Source organism: Trichosurus vulpecula, chromosome 3 (genome assembly GCF_011100635.1).
Source record: "Trichosurus vulpecula isolate mTriVul1 chromosome 3, mTriVul1.pri, whole genome shotgun sequence".
NCBI lineage: Eukaryota > Metazoa > Chordata > Mammalia > Diprotodontia > Phalangeridae > Trichosurus > Trichosurus vulpecula.
The window spans coordinates 277,251,532-277,265,714 of NC_050575.1; the positions used below are offsets into that span (position 1 = coordinate 277,251,532).

General features: G+C 40.1%; 1 pseudogene; it reads right to left on the minus strand.

Annotated features, from left to right (window-relative positions):
* Window positions 1–12,166: 12,166 nt before the first annotated feature.
* On the minus strand, window positions 12,167–13,793 carry LOC118844865 (annotated as a pseudogene).
* Between the last annotated feature and the right edge of the window lie 390 nt (window positions 13,794–14,183).

Here is a 14,183-nt window from a genome sequence, read left to right on the forward strand (position 1 = left end):
CAGTAGAATGCTCAATGGTCCCCAAACTATAATAAAACAGTTTTCTTCCCAAATGCCTGAGAACAATGCTTATAACTTAGTCCATGGTTACATGGAGCTTTATGAGGTAAATAGTCAAGAAAAAAGGAAGAATCAGAAAGAAGGAGAAAGAGGAGAACCCACTAGGTTCTTCATCTGTTAAGACCTAAACTCTCCAGAGACGGAACAGTAACTCAAGATTTTTAAGGTAATGGATCATAGATAAAATGCTTGCTTGGGTGAACTCCAGTGGGAAAAAAAAACCAGACAGTTTTATGAGAGAGGAAGAGAGAGAAAGAGACAACTATTTAATTAGGACTGGCAAATACATAAATTTTGAGGGAGAGCAATGTCTAAAATACAATAAAAAATTGACTTTTGCATATTTAGAGTATAGTTCTTAATAGCAAGACTAGTAGAATAAGGCATATAAGCTTTCTTTTAAATAATGTGGAATTTAATTACCTCTTCTGGGTTCAAATGAGTCTATCTTAATAAGAAACTATGAGACACAAAAACATAGACACAGAGACAGAAAGAGACAGACAGAGACACAGACACAGAGAAACAAAGGAAAAATGCTGCCATTTTGTCCTCAGTCCACCATGAAGGAACCAAATGGAAAGTGAAGAGAAATGTTCCTTGCAACAACGCTGCCACATAGGAAAAGAAGCCTGGGAGACCTTTGTTTTCTGAAGGATTACTACTTCCAAGCTAGTCAGGGCACAGATTTTCTTTCTTGCTAGATCATTTGTAGCTTTTTGGAAGTAGCATTATACTTAACAAATTCTAAGCTTGATTGCTAGGTTTGAAAAAAAGTGGGAGTGCCCCAATGTCAGCCTTTCCAGTGGACAAATCCTATTTGAATTAATAAGGTCCTACTTTGTTAATAAGAGAAAGATCCCTTTTCAATTTACTCGACCAAACCATTGCTGCCTCTTTTCTGAGGCCTTTCTTTGGGGGTGAAGCTGACTGTGTGTGGGTCACATAGATAGTAAGTGGCTGAAGTGGGATTTGAACTCAGTTCTTTCTGACTCCAAGTCTAGGACTTTATCCACTGAATCACATAGCTGCTTCTCTTGTGTTTACTTAAATTTCCTAAAATTGTCTTGATTCAAGCACAGACTTACTTTGCATATATTTGGTGTAAATTAGCTATTTTTCCTGTCTTTGTTCTCTCCATTTCTCTCCATTTCTACTTTTCAATAAGCAATGCTAATTCAAGGCTATGATTTTAGTGTACAAATGTTGTGACTTCCCTGTTCTTGATCATTGAAAAAAAATGTTATTCAAAATCTTTGCATCTCTTTTCCTTCTTATGTGTATCTGTTGTCCTTCTTCCAGTTTCATCCCTAAATGTGCTCAAGATCCCCCACCATCTTTCTTTAAGGTAGTTTTTCCTCTACTCCTTCTCACTGTATCATCCTACTGCTCAAAATCTTCCACTGTCCTCTAGATGGTTGGTGTTCTAAGAAGCTGGTGTTCTAAAGCTAGGCTGCTATTGGCTGTCATGTCTCCTTTTGGCAAGTGTTTGAAAAGCTTGCTGACTAAGGCAGTGTTTAGCTCTCTTCAGCTCCTCATACAAACTGTTAACATCAGTTAAAATCCTGTATGGAATCATAATGATGTTAATGTGTATATAGCCTTTGAGAATGCTAGGTCACCTCTACACCATGATGAAGCATCAGAGTAGGACTTTGTATCTGTGTCTTGTCCACATGACAGTGGACAAATACTTGGAGAGAACCACCATGTTCCCACTGGGTATTCTCCAAGCTAAACATCCTTGGTTTCTTCAACTGATTCTCATCTGGCATAAACTCAAGGGTTTTAGCATCTTGGTTGTCTTCCTGTGCACCCTTTCCAACTTAGCAAAGTTCCTTCTGAGATGTATCACATAGAAATGAACACAATGCACCAGTTATGGTCTGACTAGAGCAGAGTGTAGTGGGATTATCATCTCCCTAATCCTGAATACTTTGCTGCTCAGTGTTGCCTAAAATTCTTAATATTTGGATTGCCACAACACTCTATTGACCTACTGGCCTTATCATCCTATTGACCTTGGGATCCACAAAAAAACCTCTAAATCCTTATTCAGATAAGTGCTGTCTTTTTGTCGTTGAATTGTTCCAGTCATGTCTGACTCTTCATGACCCCATTTGTTTTATTCTTGGCAACCATACTGGACTGGTTTGTCATTTTCTTCTCCAGCTCATTTTACAGATGAGGAAACGGAGGCAAACAGGTTTAAGTGACTTGCCCAGGGTCATGCAGCTAGTAAGTATCTGAAGCTGGACTCCAAGGCTGGTGCTTTATCCATTGCTCCACCTAGCCACCCAAGTTCTGTCTAGTCACATCTTAGTTAGACATGTGGAGATGATTTTTTTTTAATCCAAATGTAAGACTTTACATTTGCTCCTCTTAAATTTAATCTTATTAGATTCCGTCCAAAGTTTTATTCTTTTCTGATTTACCTGAATCATTTTGTCATTCAATATGTTTGTTATTCCTTCTAGCTTTGTTTCATCTGAAAATGTGGTATTATATTTTTGCCTTGGTCCAAGGCATTCATAAGAATATCAAGGTGTGGAGGGACAAATATATACTTCTGGGGTACCCCACTGAGTTCCTCCTTCCAAGCTGATCAGCCAGATCTAAATTCAACTAACCATCTAACCCTCATCTCTTCATCTTTGCAGTGTTTTTGTTTTTGGAGGGGGGAAGGCAAAGGAATTGGGGTTAAGTGGCGTGCCCAAGGTCACACAGCTAGTAAGTGTGTCAAGTGTCTGAGGCCAGATTTGAACTCAGGTCCTCCTGACTCCAGGGCTGGTGCTCTACTCACTGCACCACCTTTCAGTGTTTTTTTTTTTTAAACTAAATCCAGATAAAGTATATGTGTGGTGTTTCCTCATCACCATTGTCAAACCTGTGCAACTCTGTCAAAAAAAAGTGAGTTTAGTTTGGTGTTACCTGTTGTTATTGAAACCATACTGGCTCTTTGAGATCTCTGCTTCCCTTTCTAAACGTTCACTAACCATCCCTTTGATAACACATTCTTAGAACTCCGCCAACACCCAAAGTCAAGCTCTTTGTTCTACAGTTTTCAGATTCTATTCTCTTCCCTTTTATAGAAATAGGGGCATTTGCCTTTCTTTAACATGTACCAACTTCCCTATATTTGATGAATTTTCAAAGATCATTTAGCAATCATATCACCCTTTCTTTCATTATACTGTCATGCAGTTCCTTTGAGCCAAGTGACCTGAACTCATAAAGGACAGCAAGACGTTCTCTCATTATCTTCCTCCTTATCTTTTGCTTTAACGATTAGCCATTTCTGTTCTGCTCATTCAGAAGCATTCTCCTGGACAGAGAAATCAAATAGAAAAGGGATTGAGTAGTTTTTCCTTCTTTCTGCTGTCTGTCATCATCATTCCATCCAATCAAGCAACACTCTTGTCTCCCCTTTGACCTTCCTATTTTCCCCTATCATTTTAAGGTTAATTTGGGCTTGACACTCTTCTGATGTTATTCCGACAGGACTATGCCATGACTTTATATTCATCCTCCATTACATGCCCTTGCTTCACTCTTCTGTTTGTGTCTATTATGTAGGTAATTTGTCATCTGGTAATCTGTACATTTATATTTGATAACTTTACCTTTATGTCTATACTTTCATAGTATATAAAGTACATTTACATCCATTATCTAACTTTTTTCTCAGAGCAACTAACATAGGGAAGTGAGAGGGCAGAGGAGAAGGGGGGCAGAGAGAGAGAAGGAGGGACAATCATGCCTCATGTAGACCCAGAAGAGGCGCGGGGAAGTTAAAGATCATTTCTACTCTGTCCTCACTGCTATGGAGAGTACGCTTTGAGATCTTAAGCAAACAGCACATTTGTAAAGTACAAAGCAGTGTTATTTTAGCTCTCATAAATACAGGCTTTTGTCTCCAGCTGAGAAGTAGTTTGGTACAAACAGCCTAAAGCAAACAGAATTGTTAAGGAAAAGCAGCACTCCTTGGCATGCACAGTGGAAAACTCTCCATGGCATCTCCTCATGGCAGAAACTTCTGTTTTCTGGGGTCAGCTGGTACCCAGCTGACGACTCTGCTGGCAGATTCCACAAACAGTCATAAAGTGGGTTGTCTCACTCAGTCTCGCATCTCTTGTCTCTATTTCATCCTTGTTTTCTCTCTGAGGGCCAAAAGGAGTTCACCTTCTCTCTGATAATTATATTCCTCTGAGACCTCAAACCTCTGCTGTCTTTCCAAAAGAAGAGAAAAGGAACTTTAAAATCACTCTTCTTCCCTCCTCTTCACTCCCCCCACCCACCCAGGCCTCATAGGTGAGACCTGAGAGGCCAGGTACCAGGAAAGAGAGTAGAAACAGTTGAGAAGTTCAGGCAAACCTCACCTAATGTCATTAATTGATCCCCCGAAAACACTACTTTTCTCAGAGTTGTAGGGGGCAATTAATTACATAGCAACAAAGTTATAAATGGAAGGTATGTTTCTGGGCAGCTGAAATTTGGATTAAAAAGCTTAAAATTGGTATCTGCCGAGGCAGGCTACAATAGGGTTGGGCTGGGCTGCTATAACAAAACATGCCCCGAAGTGTAGAAGCCTGACACACACCAAGTCATCAGAAGGACCCCTGAGGTTTGCAGCTGGCAGCCAGTCAAATAGGGGTTGGAAGGGAGGGAGGTGATTGTTTCAAGTGCAGGGAGCAAAGAATCCAAATAGGGAAAGGGGCTCCTTTCCTCCCTAGGAATTCTTTAGCCTCTGGTTTAACATCTAGCTAGAGATAACAACTCGAAGAGAAGTTTGTACCTTATTTCCTCCAAGTTAAAAAACAAACGCCTAGCCTCTATTTGGGAAAGGTATATTCTATCTCTCCAGGAGGACCGGGAAGGGTGGGAAAGTACTGAGCTGTAGTGAATCATGTAATAATAGCAGCTAGCATTCATATGAGATTTGCAAAGCACTTTATTAATTTGATCTTCCCAATAAGCCCATGAGGTAGGTACTAGTATTATCCCTATTTTTCAGATAAAGAAACTGAGGCTTAGAAAGGTCAAGTGACTTGCCAAGAGTCATGCAGCTAATTCGTGATTGAGGAAGGTTTAGAACTCAGATTTTTCTCATTACAGGTCAAGTGCTCTGTTCACTTTACCTAGCTTCCTCCAAAATAAGGTTGTTGATTGTATAGAGAGTCTGAGGCTTCAGAGACTAAACATTCCTGATTCCCTTCCCCCTTTTAACTTTCATTTAAAAATATTAATTAAACAAATATTAACAATACAATCACTTCCACATACAAAGAACAGAAATAAAGGATTGAATATGACACATCAATTATATAATCTTGTTTTATATATAAAGTATATATTAAATTTTTGTAATGAAATAATTTATATTAATGTTAGTATTTTTATATTTTATATATATTTATATATATTTTTAAAATGGGGTAGTACCAATACTTCTCTGCTTTTCTGAGCCCCGCTCTGAACTTCTTTATGCTCTCTTCTGTGTTTTTATTGCATTGGCTGTCTTTTTTCCACTTTTCTTCTTTTTTGTGTATTGCCGTTACTACCCTCCACTAATCCCCCAGTCTCCCTCAGTCCCAAAAGGAATAAAAGCCTTTCCTTGTAACAAACAAGTATAGTTGAGAAAAACAAATTTACACATTGGTTGTGTCTGAAAATGCATGTCTCATTCTGTACCTCTAGTCCATCCCTTTTGCTGAGAGGTTGGAAGCCTGCTTTATCATCAGCCTTCCGGAGTCATGATTGATAAGAGTTCTTATATCTTCTAAACTTGTTTTTCTTTATCTTATTGTAGTCATTGTATAAATTGTTTAACTGATTCTGCTCCCTTCACTCTGAGTCAATTCCTATATCTTCTCAGGTTTCTCCTAATCTGTCCCTTTCCTCATTTCTTATAGGACAAGTTTATTCCATTATAGTCATATACCAAAATTAGTTCAGCATTCTTCAATTGATGGGCACCCAATTTGTTTCCATATATTATTTTGCTACAATGAATCAGTTGCTATAAAACATTTTGTACATATGGATCCTTTCTCTCGGTCTTTGACCTCTAATTTAAATGCCTGGTGGAGACATTGCTGGGTCAAAGGACAGGCAGAGTTGAGTGACTTTCAGTATCGTTTCAAGTTGCTTTCCAGGATTTTTGCACCACCTTACAACCTGAGCCACCTTCTTCCAAAAGATTGGCAGAGTAGGGCAAGCACTGGGATGGTGATTTTGAACTTGAAGAAGTTACTAAATGCGACTATTATCAATCTCTGATGAGCAAAATATTATTTTCCTTTCTCCGTTTTTTAGCTGTGTTGAATAACTCCATCTAGGCCGCTAATCGATGTTAATTTATACTTAACATCCTCCTCTTTCAGAAGCCACTTGTTTGTTCCCTGCCAGAGGGTCTGCTTGAAAATCCCACAAGCAAAGGTCTTACTTGACCCGGTGAGTGCCAAGCCTCTGTCTGCTTTTCTGTGTGGTTCAGAGAAAAGCTCTGAGAAGGCCTCACGCACCATGCTCCCAGAGGCAGCATACTTCTATCTAGCAGTATCAGCATTAAGCATCAACATTTTGCAACCAGGCTTCTGCTAGAGACATGTTTTTCATCTTAAAGAGGCCATCTACCCTCCCCCCACACTTTCTTTTTTTCCCTTTTCCAATCTACTGTGAACGTTAAAAAGCCAACTGAAGAAAAAGAAGGAACCTTGAGATCAGTTTTATTCCAGACATCATCTAATTTATTCTCACAATTCTCCCCACAGAGAAAGGAAGAGAAACAGAGCCAAAAACTGAACTAAGGTAAGCTGGCTCCTAACCTCTCTTTATCACTTTCCCCATCTGAGCCAAGCCTACTGAAAATACTGTATAAGGAACTCCAGAAGGAGGTGTGCCGGCCAATTGGTGATTTCCTTAAGTAAGTTATCTTGAAGATCTGAAGTCTATCCTGAAGGAGAAGGGAGGGAGAAAAGCCCAGATGAACCTGAATTGTGAAGAGCTAAGAGCCCAGAAGCAATCTGGCCTTTTTGCTACCGACTCGACTCTATTTGGGTTATGTGTTTGTTATAGTATCCCACAGGGCAAGAGCTGGGATTTATTTATGTAATACAAACACATAAAAACATGCGCGCACATGCGCACACACACACAAGACAAATACATATACATACTCACATGTATGTATGAACAATACCTACACACGTATATACACACAGAAACATGCATGTATATAGCAATACACATATTCATATATATGCACAGTGTTCATACATACATATACAGGTACACAAATACACATATATACATATAATATACATATACACACGTACAATATATATGCGCACATATATAATACACACATATACATACAAACATATACACAATACACATATACACATGTACACATACATACATGGGCACACTATATATTCACACATATGTATTTATACACATAAAGCACACATGCACACAATACACATACACACATATACATATGCACATATACATACACAAGGACATATCCACATATACAAAGATACACACCCAAATACATACATCTCATTGGTTCATTATTCTGACGAATGAAATTTAAGCATTACCATCAGGGAGCATCAAACCAAGCTGAACTCTATGATCCCAGGGGCATGAACATTTAGGTTTTTCTCAGTTATCACTTACAAAAATGCCAAATTAGAACTTTTGTAGGTAGAATGGGTGGGGATCTGCAGTGATGTGATTTCTGGATCTTCCAAAAGGGTTCCCTACGCACAAGAGATCTCTCTTACTTGTTTTGTCTTTGGTAATAAATTGTTGTTCAATTATGTCCAGCTCGTCATGACCCCATGGACCATAGCATGCTATTACTGTCCATGGAGTTTTCTTGGCAAAGATCCTGGAGTGGTTTGCCAATTCCTTTTCCACTATGTCACCATTTTACAGATGATGAACTGACACAAAGTGTGGTTTAAATGACTTGCTAAGAGTCACACAGCTAGTAAGTGTCTGAGGCTGGAATTGAACTCAGATCTCCCTAGCTCTAGGCCTGGTACTTTCTCCACTGGCCACCTAGCTGCCCAAGTGCTATATAAATGCTAATATTAGGAACATAATTTGGCAGCATGTGGAGGAGGTGTTGGAGAGGGGAAAAACTGAAAGCAGATTGAACTTGCCAAAGCCTAGAAGTAGGGAGGTGGATAGAGGTAGACAACCATTTATTGAGCACCTACTGTATGCCAGGCACTATGTTAGGTACTTTATTAATATCTCATTTAATCCTCTCAACAACCATGAGAAACAAGGGCTCTTATGATATTTGTTTTACAGTTGAGAAAACTAAGGCAGACAGAGATTAAGAGATTTGTCCAGGGTCACACAGGTAGTAGGGTCACATTGACCTCTTCTGAGGCCAGATTTGAACTTAGTTCTTCCTGACTCCAAGCCCAGCACTCTACCCACTGTGGCTGCTCGGTGGCTAGCTACTTCATGATTCAGAACAGAGTTTGTGCTGTTACCTAATTATTACCAATGAAAACTGGGCAGCTTTATTCCTTCATTAAAAAATAATATCATATTGTTATAAGATCTTACCTAACTCTAAGATTCTAGATAGCCAAGCAGGTCAGCTTTAGTATTTAGGAAAGTGCATCCCTGTTCTTTGTCTCTTTGTTTTTGTTTTTGAAAAGTGTCAAAGTTGAATGATATAACTTAATATAGAAGGGAGCCCATAGTACTTGAAATCCATTAAACCAAACATGAAAGATTTTGTAATTCTGCCATCTCTTTATACAGCCTACCACACTTCAAGGAAAATTGAAAGTATCATAAAAATGTCAAGATGACTTTGACAATACTATAATTAAAGTTCTATAAGGTTCAATATCAGACAGAATTTTCATGGTTGATTTTTCAGTTCTTTGGCCATGGTGGGTTAATCTTGAAATCTGAAGATTCACCAGGTCTCCATTGTGGGGTAAAGTGCTTGACTCATGATAGTTGTCCAAAAGGGCCTTCCTGGAAACTTGAAGAAGTGGCAGCCATCTTTAAAAGGGAGCCAATAAGCAACTTTCTTACTGGTATCACCCATTCCTACCCTTCAGTGTGAAAGCCCAGCTTTATGCTTTCACATCACCAGCTCAGATTCACCCCTAGGCCTTCTAATTAGGCCCATCCTGCTCTCTAGGAAGATGCTTATTAAAAAGGAAGGAATTCAGTTCAATTAACAGAATTACATACTATCTGAACTGGAAGAGACCTCAACCATAACTAATCCAACCCATTGTTGTTGTCATGTCACTTGTGTCTGACTCTTTGTAACCCTGTTTGGGGTTTTCTTGGCAAAGATACTGGAAACCTTCTCCAGCTCATTTTACAGATGAGGAAACTGAGGCAAAAAGGGTTTAGTGATTTGCTCAGGGTCACACAGCTAGGAACTGTCTGAGGCCAGATTTGATCTCAGGAAGATGAGCCTTCCTGACTCCAGGTTCAGCACTCCGCACCACCTTGCTGCCAATCCAAACCATACTGGATAACTTATGGAGGGGATTATAGTCGAGGAATCCAACTCATACCTCAATTATAACCCCCTCTACAACAAGTCACCCAGCCTTACAGACTTTAGTTGCTCCAAACCTTCTTGTAACTCTTCAGTCATCCCCTAGCACACCCTCTTACTACCTTCCCAGCCAAGGATCTTGCCTCATACCTTCACCAAAAAATTGAAAGCATTTGCTCAGTTTCCCCATCTTCCCTCCTCATTAATTCACATCTTTCAGACATCTTTCTCCAGTATCTTCTCCTTCAGATTAAGAATGGCATGCCCAAATCAAAGAAGGTGCTGTGCTCTGTAAGCAAAGCAGAATTTCAGTAGCTCAAAAGAAACACGAGATGCGCAAATTTAGAGACATCTCCTTCCCACATAGTTGTACAGGCTATTTGTGCCCAACTTGTGGCAGAGACTTCCGAGCTGATGTTGGTATGATCGGCCACATCCAGACACACTGTACGTTGACCCTGACATTGTGATGTCATTTTGGTCCTCTGAGTATGAAGCACAAACACAACAACAACCACATCCTTAAAAAAATCTTCAGTCAACCCTCCATCTCTTCTAGCTATCATCCTTCTTTCTTGACTCCTTCTTTGCAAAAAACCTTGAGAAAGCCATTTATACTAGGTGTTTCCACTCCCTTTCCTCTCACTCTTTTATAAATCCTCTGGATTTTGGCTTCTGATTCCATTGTTCAACTGAAACTGCCCTCCTCAAAGTTACCAATCATCTCTTAATTGCTGAATCTAATAGCCTTTAAAAAATTTGTTATCTTTCTTGACCTCTGTGTAGCATTTGGCATTGATCACCTGGATGCTTTCTCTTCATTTGGTTTTTAGAATACTGCTCCCTCTCAAGTGTTTTTCTATGAATGGTTCCTTTTCAGTCTTTGCTAGTTTTTAATCTATATCGTGCCCACCAGTCTCAGTATCACCTAAGGGTCTGTCCTGAGCCATCTTCTCTCCTCCTTTTATACTATCTTCCCTGAAGTTCCCACCAGCTCTGGCGGGATTATCATCCATATACAGATGATTCCCAGATCTACATGTCTGTCGTCAGCTCCAGTCCCACATCATCAATTGCTTTTTGGATGTTTCAAATTGGATATCTCATAGCTACCTCAAACTGTGTGTGTTCAGAACAGAACTGGTTATCTTTTGCCCATCTCTGCCCTATTTCCACCTTCCTTCTTATTCTCAAGTGTATCACCATCCTTCAGTTAGACCTGAAACTTTATTCCCCTCCACACACTGATCCATCTACTTGTAGTTCCTCAAACTGGACGGTATTTCTGAACTCAATGCATTTGTTGTCCTCCATGCCTGGAATGGTAACTCCCTCATATCTGCCTCTTACTTTCCCTATCTCTCTTCAAGGTTCAATTCAAATTCTATCTATTTCTGAAGGGTTTTCCTGGTCTCTTGAGATGCTAATGTCTTTTTCTCTCTGAGCTCCTTCTAGTCTCTATTTACAACTTATATTTGTTGAGTTGTTTACATGATGTACCCCTCATAAAAATGCAAGCTCTTTGAAGGCAGGGGCTGTCTTTTTTGCCTTTCTTTGTGTATCTACCACCTAGCACAATGCCTAGCAGACATAAGCATTTAGTAAAATGCTTGCTGACTTGAGGGAGAAACTACTGATTTAAAAAAAAAATTTCAATTACATGTAAAAACACCTGTTAACAATTTTTTTTAGAATTTGAATTCCCAATTCTCTACCTACCCTCCTCCCTGCTGAGAAGGCAAGAAATTTTATATGGATTATACATGTGTAGTTATGCAAAAATATTTCCATATTAGTCATATTGTAAAAGAAAACAGACCAAAAAGAGAAAAAAGAAAACCAAGAAAAATAAAATTTAAAAAAGTATGCTTGGACCTGCATTCTGACTTGGTCAGTTTTTTCTCTAGAGGGTGGATAGCATACTCCATCATAAGTCCTTCTGAACTGACTTTGGTCATTGTATTTCTGAGAATAGCTAAGTCAGTCACATTGAGCAGCATGCAATATTGCTGCTACTGTGTACACTGTTCTGGTTCTGTTCACTTCACTATGCATCAGTTCATGAAAGTCTTTCCAGGTTTTTCTGAAAGCATCCTGCTTTTCATTTCTTATAACACAGTAGTATTCCATCACAATCATGTACATGCAACTTGTTTAGCCATTCCCCAATTGATGGACATTGCCTCAATTTCCAATTCTTAGCCACCACAAAAAAGAGCTGCTAGGAATATTTTTTTGTACATATAGGTCTTTTTCCTTTTTTATTTAAGATTTTTTTACAAGTTTTGACTCCTGATTTTATTATTCAATTTCTTTTTTTCTGTTTAAAGTAATCTGCAATGGCCAGGAGCCCTAGCCTCCCAAGGCCAGATTCAGTTGGAGCTTGTAGTCATTGGAAGGAAGGTTGGTTGTAGGGACTGGTATGTGGGGAGAGGTTCCCCACTCTGCCAGTGGTACTGGGTGGAAAAGATGAACTACTCTTTGTGGAGCCCAGGGTATAGTAGTAGGAGAAATAGGGAGGAGTACTGGGATGGGGAGATGGAAACCATCTTAGTCCCCTGCCTCATTTTCTTCCACTGTCTCCCCAGTGGTGGCATTCTCTGCAGTCTTGGAGGCCTTTTTTTTTCTGGGTCTTTCAACTGGCTGAACGTTGAAGGAGTGCCTTTAGCTCTGCATCCTGGACCTTTAGCTCAGACTTGTACAACTCAGGCTCAAAGTGACAACTAGTTATCTACATGGGACCACTGAGCACGAGGAGTACTGTGAATCTGCTGGGCAACGCATTTACCTTCCTTCTCATACAGAACATTGAATGATAGCTCTAGCTCATGTTTAGCACATTCCACCACACCCATCCAGGCTTTCTTTTCATCCTCAAATGCCCTGAAAGTGAATGGCATGGCATCAGATTGCCTCTCCATCTTGCTAAAAAAGGCACAGGAAGTTTTCATTTTCATACCATATTGTTTTGAAGGATCTTGCATATAGATGGTAGTTTTCTGTGCTGCGTCCTTGGCCTTGCCCTCTCCTGGCTGTCCAACCTTAGGTTATCATAAGGCTGCATTAAAATAAAATAATTATTCGAGGGCCGCATCCAGAATAAAAAATACAGTACACTAATAGAAAGTGGGGGAATGCGCATCATCAATACAACAGGCGAAGGCGCGAAGCGCAAAAGCAAACACAAAACAACAAAGTGACAGCACAACAGTATAAAGGTAGGTGCACACTGACTAGTCTGCGTCATATAGATGGAACACATCCCATAGATCCATTGAAAATTCAGTGTGATATGTTCCATCTGTAATACTGCTAAAAAACACCAAAGAAAATTAACATCAATGAGATTATTTATTAGCAATGGAACTAAAAAATCTAGTACACATTCCATGCAAATTATTATTTTATTTTTTTTCTTGTGAAAATTAAAACCCACAGGTGGGCCCCATAAAATCATACTGTGGGCCACATGTGGCTTGCGGGCCATATTTTGAACAGCCCTGATCTACAGCATAGACTTCATGGACTTCAAATAGCTTTTTCATGGTCCTTCTTCTGCTGGTCTGTGGGGTTTTGAATAATGGTTTTTTCTTCATCAGTGACATGTTGCTTCAATTGGTGGGACAACATACCTTCTATTGGTGCACAGTTAAATGAATGGGCAACTTTGTTTCAGGCATCCTTAACTTGTGTGTTCTGGCTTCCAGGCTTAACCAGACACAGGGCTGCCTCAGTACACAGGTGAGCTGCCTTAATCACATCTGCTTTTCTCCCTGTCACTGGGGTGCCCTTAGATGCATCAACCAGGAAACTGTGGGCCACATTTGCAATGAAGCCATCTACATGGACCCCTAGGTCAATTTTTACTAAGTCACCCTTCTTGAGGATGTAGTCTCAAGGGGAAGAAGTGACAGACACAGTTATTTACCAAGATGCTTGTAGGGAAGGGAATACCTTTCTTTATCTCCTTTTCCTTCTTGAAGATCTTTCCTGTCTCCTCCATGATCATGGTATCACCTTTCTCCCACAGACCCAGCACCAATGCACCTGAGGTCGATGCCTCTACCACCACCGTTAGGACTCGGTTGGTGATGTCGCCCCCCCCCCCCATCTTGTATTTGGTCACCACCAGGTCTTCAGCGATCGTCTGTTCCTGCTGCTTGTCTTTGCCTGACATCTTTCCACCTCCGCTGCTGCCACAGCTGCTGCCTCTGACACCTCAGTCACAGTTGCCTCCTGCTCAGCCACCTCCCTTGTGGCAGGAGCCCCGGAGACATGTGAGGGAGGAGGGAGAGCTAGCGAGCCAGCAAGCACAAGCCAGAGGCTCCCTTTCCTTTTTTTTTTTAAATTTAATCTCTTTGGAATATAAACCTAATAGTTGTATTGCTGGGTATGCACAGTTTTGTAGCCCTTTGGGCTTTAGTTCCAAATTGCTCTCCAGAGTGGTTGGATCAGTTCACAACTCCACCAACAATGCATTAATGTTCCAATTTTCCCACATCTTCTCCAATATTTGTCATTTTCCTTTTCTGTCACATTAGCCAATCTGATAGTTGTGAGGTGGTAC